This window comes from Capsicum annuum, chromosome 6, assembly GCF_002878395.1.
Source record: "Capsicum annuum cultivar UCD-10X-F1 chromosome 6, UCD10Xv1.1, whole genome shotgun sequence".
NCBI classification, from domain to species: Eukaryota; Viridiplantae; Streptophyta; class Magnoliopsida; order Solanales; family Solanaceae; genus Capsicum; species Capsicum annuum.
The window spans coordinates 179,577,144-179,590,302 of record NC_061116.1 but is presented as its reverse complement, the minus strand read 5'-3'; positions in this window follow the sequence as shown (position 1 = coordinate 179,590,302).

Below are 13,159 nucleotides of genomic sequence, written 5' to 3'. Positions count from 1 at the left end.
AAACTCCTGTATGGACCCACTAGACTTCTAATGCTCTATCTTAACCTGCTGACATGTAGAGCACTAAGCCACACACTTTACAATATCTCTTTTCATCTCACTCTATCAATAGATTTCCTACAAGTTGCGGTATATCTTTGTGGCCCCTGGATAAATAGAGTAGCACTCACCATGCGCTTCTACAAGAATTCGCTGCCTTAAGTCGTCTACACCTAGAACACATAGACGACCCGAACAATGCAATACACCATCTCCCCTTTGGGAGAAAACTTCTACTTTCTGATCCTTGATTGACTTTTTTAACTTAAAAAGGCTGAGATCTCTATCTTTATTTTCTTTCACCTCAAAAACTAGAGATGATTCTGAACTACTTTGAGCCCATACATCACCCTCTTCTGAATTGACTAAGCGAACACCTAGTATAGCAATCTGATGGACTTCCTGGGCAAACTTCTTCTTACTATCCTCGACATGAGCAACACTACCCATAGACAGTCTACTGAGAGCATCGGCCACTACATTGGCCTTGCCCGAATGATAAAAGACACTCATGTCATAATCTTTCAAGAGCTCTAACTACCATCTCTGACGAAGATTGAGATCTTTCTTAGAAAAGACATACTGAAGGCTCTTATGTTCCGTGAACACATCTACATGAACACTGTATAGATAATGCCTCCAAATCTTCAAGGCAAATACTACGGCGGCTAACTCAAGAACATGAGTAGGATAATTCTTCTCATGGGGTTTAAGCTGTCTGGAGGTGTAGGCTATGACCTTACCATGCTGTATGAGGACACAACCCAAACCTACTCTGATGAATCATAATACACTACGAACCCATCTGAACCATTTGGAAAAGCTAGAATAGGAGTTGAGGTGAGTCGATTCTTCAACTCTTGAAAACTCTTCTCGCAAGGATCTGACCATTAAAACTTGACTTTCTTCTGAGTCAATCTGGATATAGGGGATGCAATAGAAGAAAATCCTTTAATAAACCATCTATAATAGCCAGCCAAACCCAAGAAACTCCTGATATCTAATGGAGAGATAGGGCGAGGCCAGTTTCATACTGCTTCAATCTTTTAAGGATCTACTCTAATGCAATCACCGAAAATAATATGGACCAGGAATGCTACTGACCTTAACCAAAATTCCCACTTATTGAATTTGGCGAATAGCTGATGATCTCTGAGAGTTTGAAGTACTGTTCTGAGATGGTATGCATAATCTCGTTCAATGTAGGAATAGACCAGAATATCATTTATGAAGACTATGATGACCATGTCCAAGTACTGCTTGAACACACGGTTCATCAAGTCTATGAAAGTTGTTGGGGCATTGGTAAGACCAAAGGACATGACTAAGAATTCGAAGTGACCATACATAGTACGAAAAGTTGTTTTTGGAATGTCACATTCACTGACTCTGAGATAATGATAGCCGGATCTGAGTCCATTTTAGTGAAATAACTGGCACCTGAAGTTGGTCAAACAAGTCATCAATTCTGGGAAGAGGATACTTGTTCTTGATCGTGACTTTATTGAGTTGACAGTAATCAACACATATTCTGAGAGAACCATTTTTCTTGTGCACGAATAAAACTGGTGCACCCTATGGGGACGCGCTGGGCCTGATGAATCCCTTATCTAAGAGATCCTTCAACTTCTCTTTAAATTCTCTGAGTTCTGCTGGTTTCATTCTATATGGCGGAATAGATAGGCTGAGTATCTGGAAGAAGATCAATGCCGAAGTCTATTTCCCTTTCGGGAGAAATTTCTGGAAGATCTTCGGGAAAGACATCTGAATATTCATTCATTACTGGGACTGATTCAAGACTGGGAGTTTTGGAACTAGTGTCTTTTAACTTGAACAAGATGATAGACACATCCTTTAGATATCATTTTTCATGGCCGAAGATAGGAAATAAGTTGACCTCTAAAAACTGATACACTACCCTTCCACTCTAGGACAGGTTCGTTCGGAAACTGAAATTGAACTATTATGTTTCCGCAGTCGACTGTGGCATAGCAGGAGTAAAGATAATCCATGCCGAGAATGACATCAAAATCAGTCATCTCTAATTCGACTAATTTTGCTTAAGTGACTTTCTAAGATATCATAATCGGGCAGTTCCTGTATACCCATCGAGATATGATGGTTTTACCTACTGGGGTAGAAACTGAAAAGGGCTCTGCTAGAATTTCGGAACTGACTCCGAAATCAACTGCTATATAGGGAGTAACAAAAGACAAAGAAGCACCTGGATCTAGCAAAGCATAAACATGCACATGAAAGATCTGTAACGTACCAGTAACCATATCAGAAGAATTTTCCTGATCTTGCCGAGACTGGAGAGCATAGAGTCTGTTTGGCGTTGCCCACTGTAGCACTGGAGGTGGCCCCCTACTGATTCAGGCGACCGGACTGAGCTGAGGAACGATTCTATTGACCCTGTGAACCTGACTACAGATAATATCTAACTCTGTGGCCTGGCTTGCCATACCCAAAACAGGTATCACTGTCAGCCCTGCAAGTACCCTAATGGTTCTTGCCAAAAATATGACAAAGGGGATAGGTGCGAGCACTACTAACACTCCCCTGAGACTTAGAGCCTGGCGCTCTATCTCTGAACTTAGGCACAGGATCACTAGCTGAAGAAGGAGATAGAACTAAGGATTTAGGACAAAACTAAGAACGGTTTCCTCCTTCTGATTTAGGCTGACCAAAGTTAAAACTACCTGTCCTTGCTCTCTTATCCTGCTTCTTCCTCATCTTAATCTTCTGCTCCTCTATCTGCTGAGCATGAGTCATAAGCCTAGCTAAAGTCATGTCACTATTCAGCATGGCGGATCTGCACTTATTAACCATGCTATCATTTACCCCTGAAACAAACTTACTTATCTTGGCCCTACTATCTGCAACCACATGACGGGCATATCTGGCTAATTGAGTAAACTTAAGAGAATATTATTTCACCGTCATGTTGCCCTGGTTGAGTTTGATGAATTCTAACACCTTAGCTTTTCTAAGCTCTAGGGAAAAGAATCTATCAAGGAAAGCAGAAGCAAACTTCTCCCATTAACTGACCTTGCATCAACTGCCCTCTCTGACTTTCACTACTTAAACCAAGTGCGAGCAATATCCTGTAACTGATATACAGCTAGCTCAGCACTCTCACTAGAAGTAACCCCCATGATATCTATAACCTTCTGCACCTGATTTAGGAATTCCTAAGGGTCCTCATCTGCATTAGCATAACGCCTTGAAATTTCCATCCCGAGACGTCACACAGTGCTTAGGGATACACGTAGCCCCAAGATAACCCTTTGAGCCAGACACTATCTCAAGGAACTTAATTCAACAATAGTCATACATAATAAAGAGATATATCACATCGGGTTCAAAAGAGATACTGGGGAATACTAAACTGTACAACCAAAATATATATTGAATGTTCGTACATACAATCCCTCTAGTCTGACAAAGCCTCTATACATCAAAATCAAGGAGCCTTTCGGACAAACCCCCAACTGACTCAACAGTACTAAAAGCCATAACAAAAAATGATATCACAAAAATATAGACACGGTCCTCGAACAATGAGGACTCACCACTGAGGAAACGTAGTGAGGCACCCGAATATCTCTAACGCGGTTGCGGCTGAGTATCTGAACCTACATTACGAGAAAATGTAGCCTATAGGAAAATATATGGGTCATCACTTTGGTATGTACTGAGTATGTGGGGGAGCAAGCAATAATGTAAATATCATCACCAATTTCATGAAAATATGTATATGTATAATGATGGATCACTTGGCTTGAGTTAGATTGAAACATACTTTTCATGATCTCATAGTAAATAAATAATATGATAAAAACCTCATAAATAATCATAAACAACTCAACTCAAGACTCAAGACTCAAGACTCAAGACTCGGAGTGACTCGGTAATTCAAGAAACTCAATTCTTATGGACATGGGAGGTTCTTATAACCGACATAAACCATGTGAGATACATTGAGTCCAATGTTTTGCCCTCATAAGGAGAGAACCCCACATTGGCGAGAGCGTCGTACTCTTGCCAGGGAGTACAACCTCAATTTAGTGATCAGAATCTCATACTCAACCTCTGGCCCACAAATATCAATACCAATCCTACGGTGGTACGTAGTTTTGGGGGAAATACCACATTTTCCGCTCAGTGCTAAATACTACTCCCAGACACAAGCTCAGAACATGTTAGGAAATCCACCACAAACATCACAAGGGTCTATCATGAAGATCAAATCAAATGTCTTTCTCATTTATCAAATCATAATCAATTTGTGGATTTATAACTTTACTCAATTTAAATCAATCTTTCTCAATATCAAAATGTATCAATTTATTAAATCATGGCAACATCAATAACTTTGAGGAAATATCAAGACTCATTGTAACAACTTAATCTCATGAATCAATATACTCAATAATCCAATTTGTCATAATGAAGCTTAAAGCTTGACACATATCTTGAAAACACTTGAAATATCAACTCATGGTAGAAATATAAAATTCACAATATTAAATATCAAGTCATAACTTGAAAATAGTAAAATAATCATGTATAACAAAGCTTGAACAATTTATATTCTCATAGTCTCATGATGAAGTAATTTGGGTATAAACCCACTAACAAAATTATATAAATCCATAATAGAAATCAAAGCTTTGGGCACAAGAACGAAAGGATTGCTCTTGTTCAAAACCCCACATACCTTAGTCTTTGAAATTGGAAGAATTCTAGTTCTTGAGACTCTATCCTCACTTGTAATAAATGATTCTCGAAGCCCACACTATGAGGAACTTAGTTCTTGATGAAATCTTAAAGATTTATGGATGATTTTTAGAAGTTTAATGTTCTTGAATAAAACCCTAGATATATTTTCTTAAGAGAATTGGAAGAGAAAAAATAGAAATTAGGGTTTGAATGGGGATTCTCCTATATACCCTTGCAAAAACATCCTTTAATTGCTGGAAAAAATAGCTGACGACATTTGTGACAAGTGGTCAGACTTGTGACAAGTGATCACGAAATGTCGTCACAAAAGGGTAGAATTTATGACTTCCTACTTAAGGTGACGACATTTTGTGACAAGCCTTCAGACTTGTGACAAGTCGTCACAAAATGTCATCACACAGTTTCCAGGATGACCGCTGGAGTAAAATAGGCATAACTTTTCACTCTGATACCGAATTTGGGTGAAATTGGTATCGTTGGAAAGCTAATTCAATTATCTATCTGTTGGTGGGTCATGAGCTCAAAATTTATTAGTGTAACAAGAGGTATACTCGTTTGGAGTTGACTATGCCAAAATCCTTCTCAAGAATTCAATCGGTAAGGTATGTTTTGATTCACCTAATCGCAAGGACATCTTTGAGGACTTAATACACATAATGCTTGATCAGAAAACAACCAAATCACTATAATTTATTTCTCATGAGGTTGAGTCATGGTGGCACTATTGGTTAGAGTTCTCGGGGTATTACAATATCTCCCCCTGGAAAACATTCATCCCCGAATGTTACCAGATAGGTCAAGAACAAGAAAAAAATAAGGACGTATAGCTGGAACAACTCACTCAAAGGACTTAATTCACTCTATACCTTTGGATACTATACAAAATGCACAAACTCGTGATGGAAGTAGACACACAACTGAATCTTTAAAAAGAAGGGGGCGGAATTAAGAAAGAATGGTACCTTCTGCTCGCTCCGAACTCACTGAAAAGAGGTGAGGGTACTTGGTTCATATATAAGCTTCGGCTTCCGAAGTAGCACCCTCAATAGATTGATTTCGCCAAAGCACTTTAACAAAAGGAACTTCTTTGTTCCTTAGACTACGGATCTGAAAATCCAAAATCTCAACTGGAATCTCCTCAAATGAAAGGCTATCGTGAATATCTAAGCTTTTGGAAGAATTAACCACGACGGAATCACCAATACACTTCTTAAGCATAGAAACATGGAATACTGGATGAATGCTAGACAACTCCGCGGGTAACTCCACCTTATATGCTACTTTCCCAACACAGCTCAGAATACTGTATGGACCAACATAATGGGGACTAAGCTTTCCCTTATTCCCAAATCTCTTCACCCCTTTCATGGGTGAAAACTTCAAGTACACCAAATCATTAACATTAAACTCAAGATCTTTTCTTCTCACATCCGCATACGACTTCTGACGACTTTGAGCGGTCTTCAATCTTTCTCGAATCAACTTAACTTTTTCCATAGCCTCGAACACAGCATCAGGCCCAATCACAGCTGCTTTTCCTACTTCAAACCAACTTATAGGCGATCTATATCTTATCCCATACAAATCTTCGAACGGGGCCATCTGAATACTAGCATGGAAACTATTGTTATACGCAAATTTAATCAATGGCAAGTGCTCATCCCAACTACCTTTGAAATCAAGAGCACATGCCCTCAACATGTCCTTCAAAGGATGAATAGTCCTCTCATCCTGACCATCAGTCTGCGGATGAAAAGCGAAACTCAAATGAACTTTGGTACCAAGACACTTCTGAAAGGATCTCCAAAATTGTGAAGTAAACTGAGTGCCCCTATCTAAGATGATAGACAAAGGAACTCCATGCAATTTGACTAACTCACGAATATACAATTTAGCATAATCCCCAGCTGTATAAGACGAATACACTGGGAAGAAATGAGTTGATTTAGTCAACCGATCTACAACAACCTAAATCGAATTATAATGATGACGAGAAGGAGGCAAACTAATTACGAAATCCATATTCACTTCTTCCCACTTCCAAGTAGGAATGCTAAACTCTTCCATTATACTACCGGGCCTTTGGTGCTCTACCTTAACCTGTTGACAAGTAGAACACTTTGCCACAAATCCTGCTATGTCTTTCTTCATACCATTCCACTAATAGATTTCTCGCAAATTGCGGTACATCTTGGTAGCACCGGGATGAATAGAATATCATGCACCATGCACTTCATCCATAATTCTCTGCCTTAGATCATCAACATCAAAAACATACAATCTACCCTGCAATCTCAACACACCATCTCCCCCTTGGGAGAAAACCTCTACCTTTTGGTCCTTAACTGACTCCTTCAGTCTGACCAAACTAGGATCCATATCTTACTTCTCTTTTACCTCCGACACCAAAGAGGACTCGGAACTACTCTGAACTAACATACTTTCTTCAGCAGAATTAAGCAATCTAACACCCAACCTAGCCAAATAATGCATATCACAAGCCAATTCTTTCTCATCATTCTCTATATGAGCTACATTACCCATAGACAACCTGCTAAAGGCATCTTCCACAACATTGGCCTTGCCCGAGTGATACAACACACTTATATCGTAGTCTTTTAGCAACTCTAACCATCTTCTTTATCTAAGATTCAACTCCCTCTGAGTAAACACATACTGCAGGCTTTTAGGATCAGTAAACACATCAACATGAACACTAATTCTTTACAGCTTTTATCTTTTGGGGATCAACTCTAATGCCTTCGGCAAAAATAATGTGACCCAGAAAAGCAACTGACCTTAGTCAAAATTCACACTTGCTAAATTTGGTGAATAATTGATGATCTCTAAGAGTTTGCAAGACAATTCTAAGATGGTCGGCATGATCATCCTCTCTTTAGAAATATACAAAAATATCGTCTATGAATACAATGATAAATATATCAAGATATTACTTGAACACTCGATTCATGAGGTCCATGAAGGCTGCCGGAGCATTGGTTAACCCAAAGGACATGACAAGAAACTCAAAGTGATCATAACGGGTTCGGAAGGCTGTCTTTGGAATATCACTCTCTCTCACTTTAAGCTGATGATTGTCGGATCTAACGTCTATCTTTGAGAAATAACTTACATCCTGTAGATGATCAAATAAATCATCGATTCTAAGAAGAGGGTACTTGTTCTTGATAGTTACCTTGTTGAGTTGACGGTAGTCAATGTACATACGCAATGTACCATCTCTCTTACACACAAATAGAATAGGTACACCCTACAGGGAAACACTGGGTCTGATAAAGCCTTTGTCTAAGAGATCTTTGAGTTGCTCCTTCAACTCTTTAAGTTCTGTGGGAGCCATACGGTATGGAGGAATAGAAATAGGCTGAGTGCCGGGAAGGAGATCAATCCCAAATTCTATTTCTCTATCAGGTGAAACCCCTGGGAGATCTTTCGGGAAAACATCGGGAAACTCATTAACAATGCTAACTAACTGAATAGTCAGAGTCTGGGACTTGAGGTCTTTAACTCGAACTAGGTGATAGATGCAACCCTTGGAAATCGACTTCCTAGCTTTGAGGCAGGATATGAAATAGCTCTTTGGAGGTACAGAACTCCCGGATCACTCAAAAATGGGCTCATCAGGAAACTGAAACTTGACCACTCGGGTATGATAATGTATAGACGAATAGCACGAGTGAAGCCAATCTATACCTAGAATAACGTCAAAATCAACCATATCTAGCTCAATCAAATCTGGACATATGACCCGATGAAGGATAGTGACAGGAAAATTCTTATAAACTCACTTAGCAATAACAGATTCTCCTACCGGGGTAGGAACCAGAATAGGCTCAAGAATCCGTTCAGGCTCCATCTCAAAATTTATAGCAACCAGACGTGTCACTTAAGAGAAACTCGAACCGGGGTTCATCAATACATACACATCAAAATGAAAGACTCAAAGCAACCAGTGACAATATCTGGAGAGTCCTCATGCTCTCAGTGAGGTGGTATAGCATAGAAGTGATTCTGGTGTGAACCGCCAGCAGTACTATAAGAGGCGTCCTCAGAAGGAACTGGGCAGACTATGGGAGCGGGGGCACTGGTAGCCTGACTCTGGGGATGAGCATCACGACTCCTCTATCTAGCATACGGACAATCTCTAAGTCGGTGGCCCAACTTGCCACAACCAAAGCAACCCTCTGATCAACAAAACACTCGCTAAAATGATCTCTACCACACTTGGTACATAAAGAAGAATGAGGTCTGTTACTTACACTTTCCTAATACCTGGATGGGATAGGCCTATTACCCTACTCCTGTCTGCTTCTAGGTGCGGGAGCACTAACTGAGGAAGGTATAATCATAAACAGACCTCTCTGGAATTAAGGGCGGTTCCCTCTATGGAATTTGGACTAATCGAATCCCTGCTGCTCTAATCTAGCTCTTTTATTCCCTCTTACTCTCTCCCTTTTTTTCACCTTATCAGCTTCAATCTGTTGGGCATGTATCATCAACCGAAAAAGGTCCATCTCCCTATTAAGCATAGTAGATCTACACTCTTTCACAACATAACTCGACACGCCGGTTAGGAACTTGCTCATTATGGTCCTGGAGTCAACCATCATACTAGGAGCATATTTGGATAACTGATTGAATCTAAGATAATACTCCTTTACAGTCATGGAGACTTGTCTCAAATTCATGAATTCCTCTGTATTTGCTTTCCTCATCTCAAGAGGAAAGAATCTGTCCAAGAATGCATCCTGGAATAACTGCCAAGTCATGGGAGCAGCATCCTCCCCTTTACTCTTCCTCCACATCTCCACCCAATCATATGCAACATCTTTTATTCGATAAGCATCCAATTCAACACTCTCTTACTCAGTCACGTACATAATCTGGGTGATCTTTCTCACTTCATCCAAGTACATCTATGGATATTCACCTACCTTCAACCCATAGAACTCAGGCAGATTCATCCGCATAAAGTCACGAACTCGAGCTGCAGCAGAATTATTCTCTTGCAAAGGCAGAATAGTAGCCTGGGCATTAGCTTGAGCATTGGCGGTAACTTCCTGGGCCAGCACCTAAAAAGCTGCCCGAAATTCTGCATGAGACATATGCTCGTTTAAGGAATCAACGGGTTGAGGTTGCTCGTTGTTTCTACGAGCTCGACGAGAAGGCATTTTCTATTATAAGAGAGCATGAGTTAATTGCAGATAAAGAGATAGTTGTAGGCACGATAAACTTTAGAAAGAATAAATGACTTTTCCTAAAATTCCCCGTAGCCTCATGCTCATAGATACGGTGCACTACACACCGATGATTAAGACTCTACGTAAGGTAGCTTGTCAGACTACCTAGGACCTAGGACTCCTTAAATCTTAGGCTCTTATACCAAGCTTTGTAACGCCCCAAAATTTCCATCCCGAGATGTCACACAATGCTTAGGGCTACACGTAGCCCCAAGCTAACCCTCGGATCCAGACACTACCTCAAGGAACTCAATTCAACTATAGTCATACATAATAAAGAGATATATCACATCGGGTTCAAAAAAGATACTGGAGAATACTAAACTGTACAACCAAAATATATATTGAATGTCTGTACATACCATCCCTCTAGACTGACAAAGCCTCTATGCATCAAAATCAAGGAGCCTATTGGACAAACCCCCAACTGACTCAACAGTACTAAAAGACATAACAATAAAATGATATTACAAAAATATAGACACGGTCCTCGAACCATGAGGACTCACCTGAGGAAACATAGTGAGGCACCCGAATATCGCTAACGCAATTATGGCTGAGTACCTGAACCTACATTACGAGAAAATGTAGCCCATAGAAAAATATGTGGGTCGGCACTTTGGTATGTACTGAGTATGTGGGGGTGCATGCAATAATATAAATATCATCACTAATTTCATGAAAATATGCATATGTATAATGATGGCTCACTTCGCTTGAGTAAGATTGAAACATACTTTTCATGATCTCATAGTAAACAAATCATATGATAAAAACCTCATAAATCATCATAAACAACTCAACTCTTCAACTCAAGACTCAGAGTGACTCGGTAATTCAAGAAACTCAATTCTTATGGACATAGGAGGTTCTTATAACTGACATAAACCATGTGAGCTACATAGAGTCTAACATTTTGCCCTCCTAAGGAGAGAACCCCACATTGGCGGGAACGTCGTACTCTTGCCAGGGAGTACAACCTCAAATTAATGATCACAATCTCATACTCGGCCCCTGGCCCACAAATATCAATACCAATCCTACGGTGGCACGTAGTTTCAGGGGAAATACCACATTTCCTGCTTGGTACTAAATACTACTCCCAGACACAATCTCAAAACGCGTTAGAAAATCTACCACAAACATCACAAGGGTCTATCATGAAGATCAAATCAAATATCTTTCTCATTTATCAAATCATAATCAATTTGTGGATTCCTAACTCGACTCAAATCAAATTAATCTTTCTCAATATCAAAACGTATCAATTCATTAAATCATGGCAACATCAATAACTTTGAGGAAATATCAAGACTCATAATAACAACTCAATCTCATGAATCAATATACTCAATAATCCAATTTATCATAATGAAGCTTAAAGCTTGACACATGTCTTGAAAAGACTTGAACTATCAACCCATGGTAGAAATATGAAATTCAAAATATTAAATATCAAGTCATAACTTGGGAATAGTAAAATAATCATGTATAACAAAGCTTGAACAATTTATATTCGCATAGTCTCATGATGAAGTAATTTGGGTATAAACCCACTTGCAAAATCATATAAATCCATAATAGAAATCAAAGCTTTGGGCACAAAAATGAAAGGATTGCTCTTGTTCAAAACCCCACATACCTTAATCTTTGAAATTGGATGAATTCTAGTGCTTGAGACTCTATCCTCACTTGTAATAAATGATTCTCGAAGCCCACACTATGAGGAACTTGGTTCTTAAAGAAATCTTGAAGATTTATAGATAATTTTTGAAAGATTAATGTTCTTGAATAAAATCCTAGATATATTTTCTTAAGAGAATTGGAAGAGAAAATGAAAAAATTAGGGTTTGAATGGGGATTCTCATATATATAGGGGCCTCCAAAAGATGGAAAAGGATCAAAATACCCTTGCAAAAACGTCCTTTAATTGCTAAAAAGAATAGCTGACGACATTTGTGACAAGTCGTCAGACTTGTGACAAGTCATCACGAAATATCATCACACAAGGGTGGAATTTATGAATTTATACTTAAGGTGACGACATTTTTTGATAAGCCTTCAGACTTGTGACAAGTCGTCACAAAATGTTGTCACACAGTTTCCAGGCTAACATGCTGGAGTAAAATAGGCATAACTTTTTGTTTCAATAGCGGATTTAAGTGAAATTGGTACCGTTGGAAAGATAATTCAATTATCTATCTGTTAGTGGGTCATAGGCTTAAAATTTCTTAGTGTAACAAGAGATATACTTATTTGAAGTTGACTATGCCAAAATCCTTCTCAAGAATTCAATCGGTAAGGGATGTTTTGATTCACCTAATCGCTAGGACATCTTTGAGGCCTTAATACACATCACCCTTGATAAAAAAAACAACCAAATCACTATAATTTATTTCTCATAAGCTTGAGTCATGATTGCACTATTGGCTAGAGTTCTCAGGGTATTACAATTAGACCCGAGAAAGGATGGAGGATTCATTCAGGTGAAGTCCCAAATCCTGGATGCAGCTGAATTAGACACTGGGTTGGCCAGAATGGCAACTGGCTGTTCATTTTTAGTAGCAACTAACTGGGCAAGAGTAGTGAATGCAGCTCTAAACTCTGCATGAGAAACATGTTGATCCAAAGGATCTTCTTGGACATGCTGAGTTCTTCTCTTGGGAGGCATGTTCTGAAATAAAGAAAAAAAATGGATTAGACTGAGAGATTGACTTGAGATTATGCTCACTGGCATGACATGAATACTTAAAGAAGGTAAATTATTCCTAAAACATCTTATAACCTCCTGCACATAAATGTGGCACATAACACACCCATACACAAGACTTTACTAGGTGCGATTATCAAACTTCCTAGGACTTTATTGAACCTGGCTCTGATACCAAGTTTAAAACACCCCGAATCTGGTACCCGAAATACTACACGGTGATCATGACCCTGAAGGACCACAAGCTAACTCATGACTGATATCTATACCTGTATACTACATAATATACTGTATAATGCAAAAATATGAACTAAAAGGCCATAAGGTTCAAAATTGTAACATAACAAATAAAAATATAACATCTGGATGGGGTATGAAATATCCAAAACAACTGAAATAACTGTCT